General features: G+C 39.3%; 1 protein-coding gene across 4 annotated transcripts in view; it reads right to left on the reverse strand.

The window, feature by feature from the left end:
• CHN1 (chimerin 1) overlaps window positions 1-19,404 on the reverse strand; it is a 201,750-nt gene that overhangs the window by 48,134 nt on the left and 134,212 nt on the right. The window lies entirely within an intron of this gene.

Below are 19,404 nucleotides of genomic sequence, written 5' to 3' on the forward strand. Positions count from 1 at the left end.
AAGACAATGAGCAATGAATGAGTCATGCATTATTAACATATGGAATATTTCGTTTACCTATTAAAAGCAAAGGATGATTAACATACAGCACCAGAAGAATTTATCATCACTGCCTGGTAAATTTTGAAAGGCTAATCTATATCCTCCTTTGTGCTTATGGACTGAAGTTAGTTAACAAAAACCCAATTTTATTTAAGATGAGCAAAAGCTGGTATTTTGATGAAAAAGAAAAGGAGTTTAACTAGGTAGCATATTATTTTCATGCAGAACAAGGAGCGTGCATATAACACTGCTAACACACCCTGGAGTGGTCAGTTTAGTCTCCCTGCAAGGAGGAGTTTTGTTGTGAATCTGTACTTAAATGGATCCAATCTTTAATTACTAGTCTCAACATTCTTAATGCAAAGAGCTTGAGGCCAGGTCATCGTGGGAGACAGCTGGGAATAATGTCTCATGTACACAGGTCCCAGATGTAACTGTGCTTATAGGACCCATGGATGCTTGTTTGCCGATATAAAAAGGTGGGAGGGGTGCTGGGTAAGAGACTCAAACCCAGCTCCATTTAAGAGAAGTACCTATACTTTTTTTGCAAAACTGATATAAGAAGCTCACATTTTCCCATATTGGTTCCCTAAACATCTCCCATCTGTTTCCTCAGGTTACAGTAATTAAGTTGAACCCATTATGATTCTAATTGTTACACTGCATTTAAAGAATCAAAACCCGTATTTAAATGAATTCAGTCCGTTTGCTTAGCACAGACTGTTTATCTCAGATTTCATAAGCGATAGAGGGTAGATGCCCGATGTGGATTCTAGTTTAATTAGGGCACGAAGTTGTCCTTAAACCATGCTGAAGATTAGAAATATTGAATGATTTTCTGAACATCCCCAAATATTTTTTTATTTACTTGAGTCTATAGTACCTTCTTTAAAAATGTATTAACTCTTGGGGCACGTGGGTGGGTCAGTCAAACATCCGACTCTTGATTTTGGCTCAGGTTATGATCACACAGTTTGTGAGATTGAGCCCCACGACAGTCTCCATGCGCTAACAGCATGGAGCCTGCTTGGGATTCTCTCTCTCCCCCTCTCTCTGCCTCTCCCTTGCTTGTGCTCTTAAATACATACATACATACATACACACATTCATATTTTTAAAATGTCTTAATCTTAAAAAAAAAAAAATTCTAGGGCATCTGCCCGGCTCAGTTGGAAGAGCATGCGATTCTCGTTCTCCGGGTTGTGAATTTGAGCCCCATGTTAGGTGCAGAGATTACTAAAAAAATATATACTTAAGAAAAAAAAAAGTTAAAAAATTTTTTTCTAAGTGAATAAAAGGCAGAAGTTAATATTTATACCTATAGATGTTTCATTTCCACAAATTTATATCCTTATGTGATTAATAGAAGACAAAAAAAAAATGCCGTTCCAAGAGAAAATACAATGTAAAGAACTTTCCTTGCCTAACCTAAATTACTTTTCAGCTTAGACCTAGTTTGTCATGTGATGACTAAAAATATAAACGCCAGCCAACTCTTTAATCATGTACAATGCAAGGTGAAGTTTATCTGATTCTCAGTAGACCCCAGAAAAACAGATTTCAAGGGCAAATTGAACACTAATTTTTTTTTTCTCTACAGTGTTTAACACTTCATGTTTACATTACTAAGTTAAAGAAAACAATCACCCATGTACCCAAAGTAGTTGTTTTTTTTTTTAATTTTCCTGAGTATTTCTGATCAAGGTTCTTTATTGTATACCATCCCCAGTCCTTCAGCTGTGGTAACCAGAGTTCAATCAAAGCATAAAAAGACTAATGGTAGAGAAAATTCTTGGCTGGGCAAGAGTGAACATTTGTCATTGTTCACTTAGACTGAGTGAACATTTGACTTTGCACAGTCACACTGTTCTTCCCGAATAATTTTTGTGCCTCATTGGGACACACTGGGTTAACTGCAATTTGTGCAGCTACCTGGGGCAATAAGGAGATAGAAAACAACAGCTCAGGAAGAAGTTCTTAGCTACCCTCAAAGGGCTAGGGGTTTGGTCACTACTTGCCATAATGCAATTTCCGCATTAATTTTGCTGAATGAGCTCTCAAGTCATTAAGAACTGCTAATTCTAAAATTCAGAACTAGTATCAATGCTCTGGTGTCCCAAATATACACCAGTCATTCTTATATTTGGTCACATTTAGATACTAGAGCATTTGTTAATTATGGTTGTCTTTTATTAAGTATCCATGTTCCAGGCACCTATCTAAGCTAAGCACTTTACATACAGAAGCCCATTAAATCCACCGAAAGATTCCTATGAGGCACATATTATCCTCACTTTACAGCTGAAAGAACTGAGGCCTCCAGCAGTTGGTAGAAAAGAGTCGGGCTCTTAAGCATTATGTATATCCATCCAAGCAAATGAGAAAATGAGAGGAAATTTTAAAGTCTGGGTAGTTGTTTTCCTCGCAGATTCTCTTCAAGGTGGTTCCTCCAGTTATTTTCTCCTTTAGACTTTAAAGAGCGGCAATACATGGTAAGACAGAGTAAGCAATGAGTAACAACGGATGGTAAGAAAAAGTAAAAGGTAAGATCCCTAGATCTCAAGTTCAGTGCTCAGTGCATACAACAGGCAACGCAACCTGCAAGGCTCCGTCCACACACACCCTCCTTCACTGAACCTGTGATGATCACCAATTAGACGTGATTTTACCCCTCCGTGCGCCTCAGGGGCCTTCACTTGTTCATTAATTATGAGATGTACCACATTCTACCTCCTATCACAGTTCCTGTGAAGCTACTCACATAGATTGGGTCTTCTACATCTTTGTATAAACCCTGAATTTAGCATAGTAGTGTGCACAAATAAAGGTCCATTAAATACTTGGTTAAAAAAGCAAAACCAAATGAAGGGAGCCATTCCTATTGGCAGCCGGTACATTAGGGGGAAAAAAAGATAGGATTTGAAATCAGAAACACTATAGTTTAAATCCTGACCTTGGGGGGCGCCTGGGTGGCACAGTCGGTTAAAGCGTCCGACTTCAGCCAGGTCACGATCTCGCGGTCCGTGAGTTCGAGCCCCGCATCAGGCTCTGGGCTGATGGCTCAGAGCCTGGAGCCTGTTTCCGATTCTGTGTCTCCCTCTCTCTCTGCCCCTCCCCCGCTCATGCTCTGTCTCTCTCTGTCCCAAAAATAAATAAACGTTGAAAAAAAAAAAATAAATCCTGACCTTGGGAGATCTGCCTAGTGCCTTGGTTACCTCATTTACATACATACACTGGGCAGTTTACGAGAGATGACATAAAAGAGGAAAAGACTTTCTGCAGATAGTTAGAACTCACTAAATGACGGTATTATAGGGGTGCGGGGCCAAATATGAGCTGCAGGTTATGCTGTGGAGTATAAGACATAGGTTCTCGTCCTCGAGGAGTTGGTAGATTAATCTGCTTTTGGTTTATACCTTATAGACATGCTTGGAAACTCCTGACCTTCCCTATGGATTATGTTCTTTACCAAATCTCCCAAATTCTAGTCCTAATCCTTTTTTTTTTTTTTGAGAGAGAGAGAGAGAGAGAGAGAGAGAGAATATGAGAGAATCTCAAGCAGGCTCTACCCCTAGCATGAAGCCTGACGCAGGGCTCAATCCCATGACCCTGGGATAATGGCTGAAATCAAGAGTTGGACACTTAACCAGCTCAGCCATCCAGGCACCCCCAATCCTATCTTTTAAAAGGGATCTGATAACATGCATATTAGCTGAGGGAGCAGGAATGGGGGGAAGCAGGGTGGAAAGTGTAAAAGATTATGAGCATTTGGTTAAGAAGTGAGGAGCACTGTTTCATATTTCATATTGTCCTATTTATTCACAACAATCCCAGGAGTATGTTGTATAATGAATATTTTATAGATAAGGAAATGCTCACGGTCATAGTCAAGAAGTCAAAACTTTGTTATGTGAATCCCTATGTTCAGTCTCCAAAGTCTGGAAGCTCTTTCTGCTAGCTTATAATGAGAGTGGGAGATAAATCCTAGGTGTTGGGGATACAGCCCCCTCACATTCTGGTTCGGTAAAGTGGCTTAGCTGGGTGGGGATCTAAACTGGCAGGGCACATCTCCCACAAGGTCATTCTTGCTGGAAACATCAGCAGCTTTTCATTTTGACTGTGACTCTTTGGCCTGCCTTAGACCTAACTCTGGCCATCCTTGATACTGATACCACTTTTGTACATTCACTTGAATGAGGGAGACTAACCTGGAAAAAGAAACCGAGAACAGGCAGATTCCACAACCCTCTCTGTTTCCACCTCTGTCCATACCATCTGTAATATGGAGAAGTGGACTACAAAAGTGGCGTGTGTGTAGTGGGAGACAGCTGTGTGAGGAATAAGAAACAGAAGTGGGAAACAGGTGACCTTGGAAGGGAACACATTTGCTGTTTTTCAGAGAAATTTCCACCACTCACCCATCACACTGTTGTTTGTCTAGTAGTAATACTGAATTTATGCTAAACTAGTCTCTCATTTCCACCAAGTGTAGTACAACAGGATCAGGGGATCAGAGCCAGACAAATGTGCTGATCTTAACCCTGTCATTTACTGGCTGTGGCCTATCTTGGTCACATTACTGATTTCTTTCAGTCTTTGTTTCCTTATGTGTAAAACTGACTAAAAATACTTCCGGAATTATGTGAAATAATATATGGGAAGCATTTTGCATTATTCCTGGCACAGACAGTGATCAATAAATAGAAGTTTCCCTCCTTTCTTTGTATCTAGGGACTTTTATCTCCAAGATCGGGGTTAGTCTACTGGGACTCTGAGACACACAAAAGGGCCAAGGCCACTGGCCTAAGCAATGTGAACTTCAGGTCAAATTGTAACGAGATACTTTAAGGACACATCATATGCATCACCGTTCTGCAATCCTTACACCTTATCCTGTCTTGGCAATCTCAATCCCCGGGCTCAAACTCTGAGTAATCCCTGTTCTCTCCGCCTTCCCACCTCAAAACCTGCTTACAGGGAAGAGACTTATCAACTTATTCACACTAAGGTACAAATGACAGATTATACTTCTTTTTCCACAAATACCTGGTTTTTAATATGGGACCCACACTTATGCCAAAGGAATAAATCTGTAATTACTGAACGTCAGAACTCACTAAGAGTGTTCTCTAGCAAACCAGAAGGACCTCACACAGACAGCCACCTCCTCTGTAACATCACTATGATACCACAGACCCATGAACACAACGTTCTAGTTAACTAAGTCAGCATTCCATCAGAAAAGCACCATAAAGAAATGTTCTAGCTGGCATGGCCCAGAAGCTTGGAAAGGTGAGGAGGAACTGGATTAACTATTTGGTAATCCTGGTTCAGGTTTAGCAAGATTCTGCAAGTTCTATACAATGGTAACATTCAGATACTAAAAGCACAGCTTTGGATCTTGGGGTCCACAATGGTAACATAGGAAGACCCTGAATGCACCTCATCCATGGACACGCCACATCTACACTTATTTATAGAGTAATTCCTCCTGAAGGACTGCAGACTGACCGAACAGCTTCAGCACAACGAAAGACCGCATGGAGAATAGCAAGAAAGACAGACAGACAGACAGTGACGATGGAAACTGCTACCTCTGTAACTGTGTATTGCAGTGGGAAGGGACAGCACCAGGGACTGTGAGCAGGCTGGGGTTTAAAAACACACAACTAAAATAGCCCCAGGACTCAACTAAATGGCCGGGGAGCAGACAGAACCCTCTGAGTGGAAGGGGCTGGTGAGAGCGCCCACAGTTTACATTCCCCCTCCACCTCGTAGCACGGACAGGAGAGTAGCTGACCTGCCATCTCAGCGATGGGACCGGGCCTGTCTCACACCAGCCCAAGCTGTGCCATCAAGGTCCAGCAGGGTGTACCCCAGGCCACCCCTGATCAGCGTTCACTACAGCTGTAGCTGTCTTACCAAGGTGACACAAGCAGAGAGCACCCTGGAGCACACCAGGCCTGCACCACTTCAGCTCCAGATGACCTGTTAGAGCAACGCCAGTGGAGAGTGCTCGGGCACCTCCTGGCTCCCGCCTCCATTGGCTTCAACTGCCCTGCCAGGGTGCCCTCTGTGCTGGGCACCCCAGGACACCCCAGGCTGCACCTACTTCAGCTTAGCTGTCCTGCCAGGCTGCCCTTCGCACAGTGAGCCCCAGGACAGTCCTGGCCTACGCTCACTTCGGCGTTAGGTGTCTTGCCACGGCATCCTCTGTGCAGAGAGCCCCAGGACCTCCTGGCTTACACCTACCTCAGCTTCAGCTGTCCTATCGGGATCCCTCTGTGCTGACAGCTCTGGGGCTGCCGCAGCCCACGCCCTCTTTGGTTCCAGCCATCCCACCGGGGAAGCCCCAGCATGAAGTATCCCAGGACCTCCAACCCATGGCAATCACAGCTCTAGCCAGCCAGCCAGTCACCAGGCACACACAGTATACACAGGGGGTGACCACACACAAGACCATTCCTGTGAGTTTAGAAATAGTTGTGCTGCCTAATTCATGGAAACAAAAGAAGTCCAGCAAAATGAGAAGACAGAGGAAGATGCTCGGAATGAAAGAACAAGATAAAATGTTAGAAAAAGAACTAAATGAAACAGAGATAAGCAAATATGCCTGATAAAAAAGTTTAAGTAATGATCATAAAGATGCCCATGGATCAGAGAGAAGGGCAGAAGAACTCAGTGAGAACTTCAACAAGAGAAAGAAAATATTAAAAAGAGCCAATCAGAGTTGAATACAACAACTAAAATGAAAAATACACTAGAGGGAATCACCAGTAGGTTAGCAGATGAAGAACAGATCAGCAATGTGGAATACTGGATAATGGAAAGCACGCAAGCTGAATAGTAAAAAGAAAAAAAGAATTAAAAAAAAACGAGGATACGTTAAGGGGATCTCTTAGACAACATCAACTGAACAAACATTCACATTACAGAGATCCCAGAAGGAAAAGAGAGAGAGAAAGGAGGAGAAAACTTACCTGAAGAAATGATAACTGGAAACTTCCCTAACCTGGGGAAGGAAACAGACATCCAGGTTCAAGAAACAAAGAGAATTCCAAACAAGATGAACCCAAGGATGTCCACACCATGACAAATAATAATTTAAATGTTAAAGATTAAAGATAAAGAGAGAATTTTAAAAGCAGTAAGAGAGAAGGAAACAGTTACATATAGGAGAACCCCATAAAGCTATCAGATGGTTTTTCAGGAGAAACTGTGCAGGCCAGAAGGGAGTGGCATGATACACACAAAGAACCGAAAGAAAAAGCCTACAACCAAGAATATTCTACCCAGCAAGGTTATCATTCACAACAGAAGGAGAGAGACTCAGTTTCCCAACACAAACAAAAGTTAAAGGAGTTCATCACCACTAAACTGGCCTTGTAAGAAATGTTCAGGGAACTTCTTAAAGTGGAAAAGAAAAGGAAATAATTAGAAAAAACTTATAAATGAGAAGATGTAAAATAGGGATATATATACATAAAATGTGGCAGAGAGAATATAATAGAAGTTTTTATGTGTTTAGTTTAAACTTAAAGTGACTATCAACTTAATATAAACTAATATATACTGAGGATGTTAACTACGAACCTTACGGTAACCACAAACCCAAAACCTATAATAGCTACACAAAAAATAGAAAGAAAGGTAAGAATAACAGTAAAGACAGGCATCAATCAAAAGGAAAGAGAGCAAGAAGAAAGGAGCAAGAAGAGCTACAAAAACAACCAGAAAGCAATGAATAAGAGGGCAATATATATTTAGCTATTAATAATTACTTTAAATGTAAATGGTCTAAATGTTGCAATTAAAAGACATAGGGAGGGGATGCCTGGGTGGCTCAGCCAGTTAAACGTCTGACTTCAGCTCAGGTCATGATCTTGCGGTTCGTGAATTCGAGCCCCGTGTCGGATTCTGTGCTGACAGCTCAGAGCCTAGAACCTGCTTCAGATTCTGTGTCTCCCTCGCTCTCTGCCCCTCCTCACTTACACTCTCTCTCAAAAATGAACATTTAAAAAATTAAAAAGACACAGGGTGGTGAAATGGATAAAAAACAAGACTCATCTATAGGCTGCCTATAAGAGACTCACTTCAGTCCCAAACACACATACAGACTGAAAAGTGAAAGGAAGGAAAAAGATATATCGTGCAAATGAAAGTGAAAAAATAAAGCTGAGGTAGCAAAACTCAGACAAAGGAGACTTTATAAAATAAAGACTGTAACAAGACAAAGAAGGGCATGAAATAATGATAAAGAGGTCAGTCCAACAAGAGGATATAACAACCGTAAACATCTATGCACCCAACATTGAAGCACCTAAATACATAAAGCAAATAGTAACAGACATAAAGGGAGAAATTGAGAGTAGTACAATAATAGTACAGGACTTTAACATCCCAGTTACCTCAATGGAAAGATCATCCAGGCATAAAATCAATAAGGAAACAGCATCTTTGAATAACACATTAGACCAGATAGACTTAACAGATATAGAAAGACCATTCCATCCCAAAACAATAGAGTAACATTCTTTTCAAGTGCACATGGAACATTCTCCAAGATAGATCATATGTCAGGCTGAAAAACAAGTCTCAATAAATTTAAGAAGACTGAAGTCATATCATGCATCTTTTCTGACTATAAAGCTGTGAAACTAGAAATCACAAGTAAAAAAACTAGAAAAAACTCACAAACATGTAGAAGCTAAACAACATGTTACTCAAAGACCAACAGGTCAATGAAGAAATACAAAATACATGGAAACAAATGAAAATAAAACACAATGGTCTAAAATCTTTGGGACACAGGGAAAGCAGTTCAAAGAGGGAAATTTATACTATTACAGGCCTACCTTAAGAAACAAGAAAAAGCTCCAATAAAAAAAATCTAATCTTATACCTAAAGGAAGTAGAAAAAGAAAGAACAAAGTCCACAGTTAGTAGAGGGAAGGCAATAATGAGGATCAGAGCAGAAATAAATAGAGCCCAAAATGCAACAGAAAAGATCAAAAAAATAAAGAGCTAGTTCTTTGAAAAGAAACAAAAATGATAAACCTTTAGGCATCAAGAATAAGAAGGAGAAGACACAAATAAGTAAAATCAGAAATGAAAGAGGAAAAGTAACAAAGAACATCACAGAAATACAAAGGATTCTAAGAGGATACTATGAAAAATTATATGCCAACCAACTGGACAACCTAGAAGAAATGGATAAATTCCTAGAAACATACAAACAAAAGTGATCATGAAGAAATAGAAAATCTGAACATACCAATTACTAGTAATGAAAGAGAACTGGTAGTTAAAAAAACTCCCAACAAACAAAAGTCCAGGATCAGATGGATTCACAGGTAAATTCTACCAAATAAAGAAGAATTAATATCTATTCTCCATAAACTATTCCAAAAAATAGAAGAGAAAGTTTCCAAATACGTTCTATGAGGTCAGCATTACTCTGATTTCAAAGCCAGACAAGAGCACCACACACATACACACACAAATTATAGGCCAATATCCCCAACATAAAACATCCCTGAACATGAAAGCAAAAGTCCTCAACAAAGTATTAGCAAACCACATTATACAATACATTAAAAGGATCAGTCACCACAATCAATTGGGATTTATTCTAGGGATGCAAGGATGGTTATATATTCACAAATCAATCAGCATGATACACCATGTTAACAAAATGAAGGATAAAAATATGATCATCTCAACAGATGCAGAAAAAGCATTTGACAGAGTATAATATTTATTCATGATAAAAACCCTGAACAAAATCGGTTTAGAAGGAACATACCTCTAAACACAATGAAGGATATAAAAAACTCACAGCTAAGATTATACTCAGTGGTGAAAAACTGAGGTCTCCTAAGATCAAGAACAAGACACGGATATCCACTCTCACCCCTTTTATTCAATACTGTAGTGGACGTCCTAGCCACAGCAGACAAAGAAAAGAAATCAAAGGCGTCTAAATTGATAAGGACGAAGTTAAACTGTCACTATTTGCAGATGACATGATACTATACATAGAAAACCCTAAAGACTCCACCGAAAAGCTATCAGAAGTAATAAACGAATTCAGTAAAGTCACATGATACAAAATCAATATACAGAAATCAGTTGTGTTTCCACATACTAACAACAAAATATCAGAAAGAGAAATTAAGAAAACAATTCCACTTACAGTCGTACCAAAAAAAAATAATTAGGAATAAACCAAGGAGGTGAAAGATCTACACTCTGAAAACTATAAAACGCTGATGAAAGAAACTGAGGACGATACAAACAAATGGAACAATATTCCATGCTCCTGAATTGGAAGAATTAATATTGTTAAAATATCCATATTCCCAAAGCAATCTACAGATTCACTTCAATCCCTATAAAATAACAACAGCATTTTTCACAGGACTAGAACAAATAATCCTAAAATTTGTATGGAACCATAAATGACCCCAAATAGCCAGAGCAATCTTGTGGAGGAAAAACACTGGAGGTATCACAGTCCTAGATTTCAAGGTATACTACAAATCTGTAGTAATCAAAAGAGTACAGGACTGGCACAAAAACAGACACACAAATCAATGGAACAGAATGGAGAGCCCAGAAATAAACCCATGCTTAAATTGTCCATTAATCTATGACAAAGGAGGCAAGAATATACACTGGGGCAAAGACAGTCTCTTCAACAAATGGTGCTGGGAAAACCGGACAGCTACATGTAAAAGAATGAAACTGGACCCCTTTCTCACATCACACACAAAAATAAACTCAAAATGGATTAAAGATCTAAATATGAGATCTGGGGGGCATCTCAGTGGCTCAGTCAGTTAAGTGCCTGACTCTTGCTTTTGGCTCCGGTCATGATCTCATGGTTCATGGGTTTGAGCCCCATGTCCAACGCTACACTGGCAGCATGGAGCCTGCTTGGGATTCTCTCTCTCTCTCTCTCTCTCTCTCTCTCTCTCTCTCTGCTTCTCCCCAGTTCACATGCGTGCACACGCGTGCTCTCTCTCTCTCAAAATAAATAAATAAACATTTAAATGTGAAGTCTGAAACCACAAAACTCCTAAAAGAAAACATAGGCAATAATCTCTGTGACATCCGCCTTAGCAACATTCTTCTAGAAATGTCTCCACAAAAGCAAAAACAAACTACTGGGACTGTACCAAAATAAAAACCTTTTGCACAGCAAAGGAAACCATTAACAAAATAAAAAGGCAACCTACTGAATGGGAGAAGATATTTGCAATTGACATTTCTGATGGGTTAGTATCTAAAATATATAAAGAATGGATACAACTCAACAGCCAAAAGCCAAATAATCTGATTAAAAATGGGCAGAGGACCTAAATAGACATTTTTGCAAAGAAGATAGACAGATGGCCAACAGACACATGAAAAGATGTTCAATATCACTAAATCATTAGGGAAATGCAAATCAAAACCACAATGAGATATCACCTTGCACCTGTCAGAATGACTAGAATCAAAAAGACAAGAAATAACAAATGTTGGTGAGAATGTGGAGGAAAAGGAATCTTCATGCTCTCTTGGTGGGAATGTAAATTGGTGCAGCTACCCTGAAAAACAGTATGAAAGTTCCTCAAAAAATTAAAAATATAAATACCATATGATCCAGAAATTCCACTACTGGGTATTTATCCCCAAAGATGAAAACATCTAATTTGAAAAGATACATGCACCCCTATGTTTACTGTAGCATTATTTACAATACCCAAGCTGTGGAAGCAACCCAAATGTCATACACAGATGAATGGACAAAGAAGATGTCACACACACACACACACACACACACACACACACACACACACACACTGAAGTACTACTCAGCCATAAAAAAGAATGAGACCTTGCCATTTGCAACAACATGGATGGACCTACAAGGTATTAGGTAAAATGAGTCAGGTAAAATGATTTCAATGACATGTAGAATCTAAAAAACAAAACAAAACAAACAAAAGCAGAAATAGACCATAAATACAGAGAACTGATAGATGCTAGAAAGGGAGGGGATGGGCAAAGTGTGTGAAGGGGAGTAGGAGATACAGGCATCCAGTTATGGAATGACTAAGTCACAGGACAGCATGTCAATGGTGTTGTAATACAGTTGTATGGTGACAGATGGTAGCTACACTTGTGTCGAGTACAGCATGACGTATAGCGCTGTAGAATCACTATGTTGTATACGTGAAACTACTGTCACACTGTAACTATACTTCAGTAAAAAGCAGAACAAAAGCAGCTTTCCTAAAACTTCCAATATCAAGTTATATTGGAAGAAGGTTTGTGGATCCAAGCAAAGCTCACCCTAGATAAACAGATTATTCATACCTTTCCCCTGAATTATAATTTATAATCTAATTTCTCTCCATTAGAGACAAGAATGGAATATATTCCGAGGTGCTGGGCAATAATATGTCACCTTACATTTACTAACTGACGACTGCATGGCTCTACAGTAGGAAATGGTTTACATGGATGATGTAGTTGTTAAAACATTCAATAAGGTAGGGGCACCTGGGTGGCTCAGTCAGTAGAGCGTCTGACTCTTGATTTCTGCTCAGGTCATGATCTCAGAGTCATGAGATAGAGCCCCATGTCGGGCTCCACGCTGGGTGTGGAACCTTTTTAAGATTCTCTCTCTCTGCCCCTCCCCTGCACACACATGCTCTCGCTCCCAAAATAAACAAACATTAAAAAAACAATCAACAAGCTACATATTATAATTCTTACTTTGCAGATGATGGAACAAAAGCTTTGAGAGGTTAAGTACCTTGCCCAAGGTCACTCAAAATGTGGCGGCAACAGGATTTGAACCAGGTCTATATGACTTCAAATTCTGTGTCTTTCCTCTAGAATGTCTTGCTTCCCATATCATCTATTGTTAACATGCAATTCTGAAAGGCTATCATTGGAATAAATTTCTACATCATTTAAATTCTAGTACCCTTCAGATCACTAGCCATTTTAGTACTGCTTATATTTGAATTTATAGTAGCTACCATATTCATCACTTAATCAAAATTTTCAAATGCATTTTAGGTCGGGCAGTAACGACATCTTTACGGAATTCTATAAATTCCTTAAGTTACATTGGGATAAATAACGTTTTATGTTGCACGGGAAACTCTTACATTCTTCTAAGGCTCTACATTTTTATGCATCAGTCACGTCATAATTCCTAACTCGGTCTTCATTACATAGCTTTTCTAGCGTTAACATAATATCCAGCTAAACCGATAATGAAGCACATCAATGCATTCATCTCAGTGTCTAACAAATTTAAATCACACTATACTAACACCGACACCACCAAACTCTGTACACTCTAACAGGTTCCCTGACTCGTATGCAGTAATTTTAAACGTAAGGCATTTGAAAACATAATGCAAACAAAAAAAGGACAGCCTTGCATTCCTTAGAAACAACAGAAATGATCAAATTCTCCAGGCACCAGTTCTGAGGGAGTGTTTTGCACTCTGCACGAAGAGCACCAGGCCCCGAGAGGGGGTGGAGTGCTGCACAGCCTGGTTTCCAAGCCTGGCTCTGACTGTTACCAGCCAACTCACTGAACTTTTCTAAGCCTTCGACTAAACGAACTCCATGGCGTTCTCCATATTTGTAATGGAAAGCCAAGGAAAAATGAAGGTTCGTACTCCTTCAGAACACAGGGATATGAAGACTTGGTTGTGTCGATTGGGAAAGACCAGGTCGGCCATCTCCAGTGAGTCCCCACAAGGCAGCCCTGGCTAATTTGGTACAGGCTTTTGTCTGGTACCTAGTCTTGTAGGCTCAGAAAGTCAAGGTGATCATATATATTTCTCGAGAGTGACATTGTAATACCAAGTTCATAAAACTGATGGATAAAAGCAGACTGACAACAGTCTATAGTAAGTATGAGATATAATGATCATAGAGTAGGTGATCAACATTCTCTTTTCTGGTAACATACCTATACTGGAAACGAAACATAATTAGGATGCTGATGAGAAAGAAACCAGAACAAGTGGAGTGGGTTAGGTGAACGGAGTACTGAATGCAAAGTTAAGCCATTTGTTGAATCCTCTACAATTAAGATGGCCCTGCTAATTGACAAGAACATTAAATGTCTAGTTAGTGGGGGCCCCCTCATTTCAAACCAGTGCTTAGATGGACCTGAGCAACTTCTACCTCTTTGAGTCTTTTTCCAGGTGTCTGTCTGTCTCTCTCTCTCTCTCAGAGGGAAGAAAAGCGAGTGAGCTAGTGAGCAGAGGGAGAGACAGAGAGAATCTTAAGCAGGCTCTATGCTCAGTGCTGAGCCAGACGTAGGGCTCAATCTCACAACCCTGGGATCATGACCTGAGGTGAAATCAAGAGTCAGATGCTCAGCCAACTGAGCCAGGTGTCTCTTTTTGAAGGTTTTGCATATTTCTGTTCAGATATAAATGGTGATTTTAAAGTCACTTCCTAAGACACAGTCTTATTTTTTCATTTACAAGTTCTTAAAGGATACTAGATTACAGCCCCAGTATACTGATAACAATTTATATAATAGGTGCTTTGGGAAGATAAAATAAATGGGAAGATGTTTCCTGTCCTGAGTTATGGAACTACAAAGTAATATATATATGTAATATACATAAAATTACACAATAAAGCATTCTAGTCTGACACTCTCCAATATTCAGCCATTGGCAATGATTGGTTAGATGGCAATGATTGTAACAACAGTCTTTCTTGATTCTTCCTAATCAAAAGCTGTAATCGGCCCCCATGGGAAATTCTCAAAATGTTCTCCCTCAATAAACCTGAGGGGCTAATAGGAAATGTATCATTGACATTTTGATTTTTTTAACCCATATTTTTGGTATTTATTACCTGCAAGACTTAAAGAAACACTATTATTGTTCTGTAACAGAGGAGATGAAATTAGAGGAACTCTAACACCTTATGAACAATTAGGGATTTTTAAATCTACTGCAAAACTCTAGAATCAGACATTTCACTTTTTCAGAAAGCTTTTAGTTAGAATGTATATTCAGAAAATACAACTAAAATGCCAACTCACAATGATATTAATAGTATTTTCAGATTTTAAACTGCCATGTGAGGTACATTTTGCAATCCAGCGAACATTTTGCAATCACCTATTTAACAGAGGCAAGCCAGTGTATCACAATAAAAGCTAAGCATGATATTTTCAGCTTCCTCATTCTTCCAGTGACTTCTATGGATTAGGCTGGGATGAAGTCTGTGTGTTTTGGTTCTTTTAACAAGGGCCTGTTACCAACTTACTTAAATTTAAGTTATAAACGCTTATTTCCTATATGTGTCATTGGATGAAAATATTCAAATTGTGATTTATTTTAATATTGTTTTTAAGCCTCGGGGCACCTGGATGGCTCAGTTGGTTGAGCACCCAACTCTTGATATTGGCTCAGGTCATGATCCCAAGGTTGTGGGATCGAGCCCCACACTGGGCTTGGTGATGAGCATGGAACCTGCTTAACTTTCTTTCTCTCTCTCTCTCTCTCTCTCTCTCTCTCTCTCTCTCCTCTGTCCCTCTTTCCAACTTGTGTGGTCTCTCTAAAATAAAAAGAAAAATGTCTTTTTAAGCCTCAACAAAGATAAATGTTGATTCATGGTATAAAGTATACTTGTGAAGTTCAAGCATACCTATTTTGAAAACCTGTTTTTATTATTTGAAAATGGTAATAGTGGCCTGAAGGCAAAAAATTTAACTTTCATAGCAATTACCTTGAGAAGAAGTATAAACATGAGCATAATTTATAACCTCACTGTTAGACACTAACTTGTGTTTTCTTGCAACGACACTGCCATGTGGCAGGTTTTACATCAAGACAATGATGTTAAAAAAGTAAAAATAGCCTGTATCTGGGCACTTTCTAAAATCAACTTTTTATATCATGCCCATAGTATTTCATTTTCTGAAATTCCTGTTAGTTCACAAGATCCTAAGGAAATTAAGAGAGAACTTTAACAACCCCTAACTTATAAAAGATATATATATATATATATATATATATATATATGTGTGTGTGTGTGTGTGTGTGTATACACGTATATATACATGTGTGTATATATGTATACATATGTATATGTGTGTGTGTGTGTATATACGCACATACATGTATATATATATGAAGTTTGACATCTTAAGAGTAATTTGAAGCATCTGGACGAGGCCCAGAAATTATCAGTACATTAGTCAATAAGACACAGAAAGTCAGACTACAATCAACTTCTGTGAGCAGGAAGAAGAAAAGATTAAAAAGGATAACTTAACATCTATCTTTCAGTGACATTTTAATGTACTGGGAAGGATCCACCCTGCCGCTTTCCTCTTCTACAAAGGATAGGATAATGGGGGATAATTTAAGTGAAGATCTTCAGTTGGTAAGGTCAAATGTTATTTAAGGCTCTCCAGTGAGCTTAGGCTAGAGCTTTACTACCTTTTCCACTAAAATGTCCCCAAGAGCAACCAATAGTAAGCAGGGGTGGAAGCCACCCAGGGGTGGCTAAGCTCCCCCATAATGCCCCCACATAAAAATGTTTAATATAAAAATGTTTTCAGTCCATTACTACTGGGTAAAGGTGATGTTCTAGGAAGATGTTTAGCATATTCCTGTCTTGTTTCAGGAGGGCAGGCCTGGGTGACCGAGGGAGATCCCTTCCAGCAACAGGCCTGGTTCTATAGCCATGTGACACAGCACAAAGTAATCTGTGAGGTAACTGGCTTAATGATCCTATTCTAGCCTTACTTTACAAGAACTTTCATTACTGTATTCTTCTGCATATTTTGGTTAAAAAAAAATCCAAGTCTGGCTCTTATGCACTTTAGCACTTACACAGAGCTTTGGATTCTACAAAGTGTTCTGTCACACACACTACTGTATGGCATCCCGACAATCCTGTTTTTCAGAAAGAAAATTCTGTGATGTTCAAGTATTTGCAGATAATCGGTAAGCAAAGCAGCCGTGATGGAGACCCAAGACTCCTAACTTCACACTTCATTTCTCTCTACTCCGCTCTGCTTCCCTGGGACCAGGCATAGGATCGCTTAACATGTGATGAGACTGACTCTGACCTTAGGAAAGCCCAGGGTTACGAAGACCCAGAACCAACAGCAAGCAGAAATGTGGACAGGTGAACATGGCCACCCCCAGTTCAGTTCTAAACCTGACAAATGGTTTACCGAGAAGGTCAGCTTTGGTGATTAATTTCTGGCAATTTAAAAGCTTTCTTGATTATTTTGATGGCGGTGAGTACAGTGATGTGTTGCTTTTAATTAGGTGTATGCAGAACCTCTGTCCAATGTCTACCAAGCCTGCAATGAGAGTTATGGAGCAGCTTGCCTTTTTATTTTTATTTTTGTTTTGGCATTGGCTTTTCGTGTTCCTTAAATAAAAACAAATCAACAAAAGCACCCTCCAAACCAATGGATTGAGACAGTAGTCAGTCTCCTGAGCAACTAATTAAGCTGTCTTTAGAAAGAGGTAATTAAACTTTCCATTAAAATTCACCAAACAGACATACATAATTTATAAGGTGGCAAGCCATTCCAATCTCATGGGTAAACAATTAACTAAGTCTTATATTTATAGAAGAGATTCCACAAACTGGCTAATGCAGGAATTTCATAATTAGATGCATTTTATCTTTAAAAGAATATAGTATAAATAACTAAGAATTTGGAGTTTTGGACATGTGGCCCAAGAGTGTATAAATACTTCATACAGCCCACTAATTCATTAAAAGAAAATACAGAAATGGTCAAAGTATATATGTACAATACACAGTTCTAAATAGTCTTCATTCAAAAGATATTTTATTGACGGACGCCTGGGTGGCTCAGTTGGTTAAGCATCCGACTTTTGATCTCAGCTCAGGTCTCAACCTCAGGGTCATGAATTCAAGCCCTGTGTTGGGCTCCATGCTGGGCATGAAGCCTACTTAAAAATATATATACAAATAAATAGAAATAAATGAATAAGTAAAGAAGTATTTTATTGAATATCTACTATGTTCTAGGCATTAGTGAAACTGGTGAGTACCAGAGAATAGAGCCCTAGCTATTTTCATAAGGACCTGATATTAAACAAATAAATATATATTTAATGAACCAATTATAACTGGGGTAAGTACTGGATGGGTAATGGCTTTATTCCATCCTGTGTGAATCCCAAAAATCGTATTTTCTAACAAAAGTTGTGTTTACTCATGAAATCTACGTCCATGTCCTCCTTCCAAGCTTCTTCCTCCTTTTACGAGAGGGTGACTTCTACACGTCTTTCCATCCCAGATCTCTTTCTTCTCCCAACCTGGAGGTACCTTCGGCAGCCTCTACCAACCAAACTACAAGGCAGTTTGCTGACCACCTCGTAACAGTCCTCTGATTGTCAATAACAGGCAGGGAGCTGTCGCTTATAAACCTTCCTCCTCATCTGCCTAAAAGAGTTAAACAGAGATTCCTGGGTGGCTCAGTTGGTTAAGCATCTGACTCTTGGTTTCGCCTCAGGTCATGAACTCATAGTTTGATGAGTTGGAGCCCCACATCGGGCTCCTTGCTGACAGTGTGGAGCCTGCTTGGGATTCTCTGTTTCTCCCTCTCTCTCTGCCCCTCCCCTGCTAGCCCCCCTCTTCAAAATAAATAATAAAAAAATAAACATTAAAAAAATAAAGAGCTAGCAAAACAAATTTTAACTGAAATTCAGTGTTATCTACAGTTAAATAGTTAAAAGCTTGGCTCTTGAATAAAGACTATCTGTAAAAGACCTCAGGTCCACTTACTATCGTTATGCGATCTCAGGGGAAATTTCAGTTTCTTCAGTGTAAAATTGAAATGATGACAGTATCTTAGCATTGTTGGGAGGACAAGATGAGGTGAGATCACGTAGCAGAATGCATGGAATGAGGACACAGAACGCATTCTCAGCACCTAGCATGCAGAGAGCTCCCCGAGACTAGGTGTCGGTGGTTATACCGATAACTACTATCATCATTGGCCATCAGTCTTATCACCTAACAGTGTTTGGAACCCAGCAGGTGCTAAATGTTGAAAGCATGACCATAAATAAGGAGATAAATGTTGAAAGAAGGCGCACACAAAGTTCATGGCATATTTGCAAGCCTCAGTGAATTCTTCAGACTCCTAAATGAATGCCTGTCTGAAGGATTCTAGCCTCCTGTCCTTATGATACTGTCAGAATATATTTGACACAAAAACAAAAACAAAAAACCAAAAAACAACTGTTTTCTTCTAATGACCATTCCTTAAAATATCTTATATCATGTGTTTTAAAAAAGGAACCGTCAGCCAGGGGTGCA

The sequence above is a fragment of the Acinonyx jubatus genome, chromosome C1 (genome assembly GCF_027475565.1).
Source record: "Acinonyx jubatus isolate Ajub_Pintada_27869175 chromosome C1, VMU_Ajub_asm_v1.0, whole genome shotgun sequence".
Taxonomy (NCBI): domain Eukaryota; kingdom Metazoa; phylum Chordata; class Mammalia; order Carnivora; family Felidae; genus Acinonyx; species Acinonyx jubatus.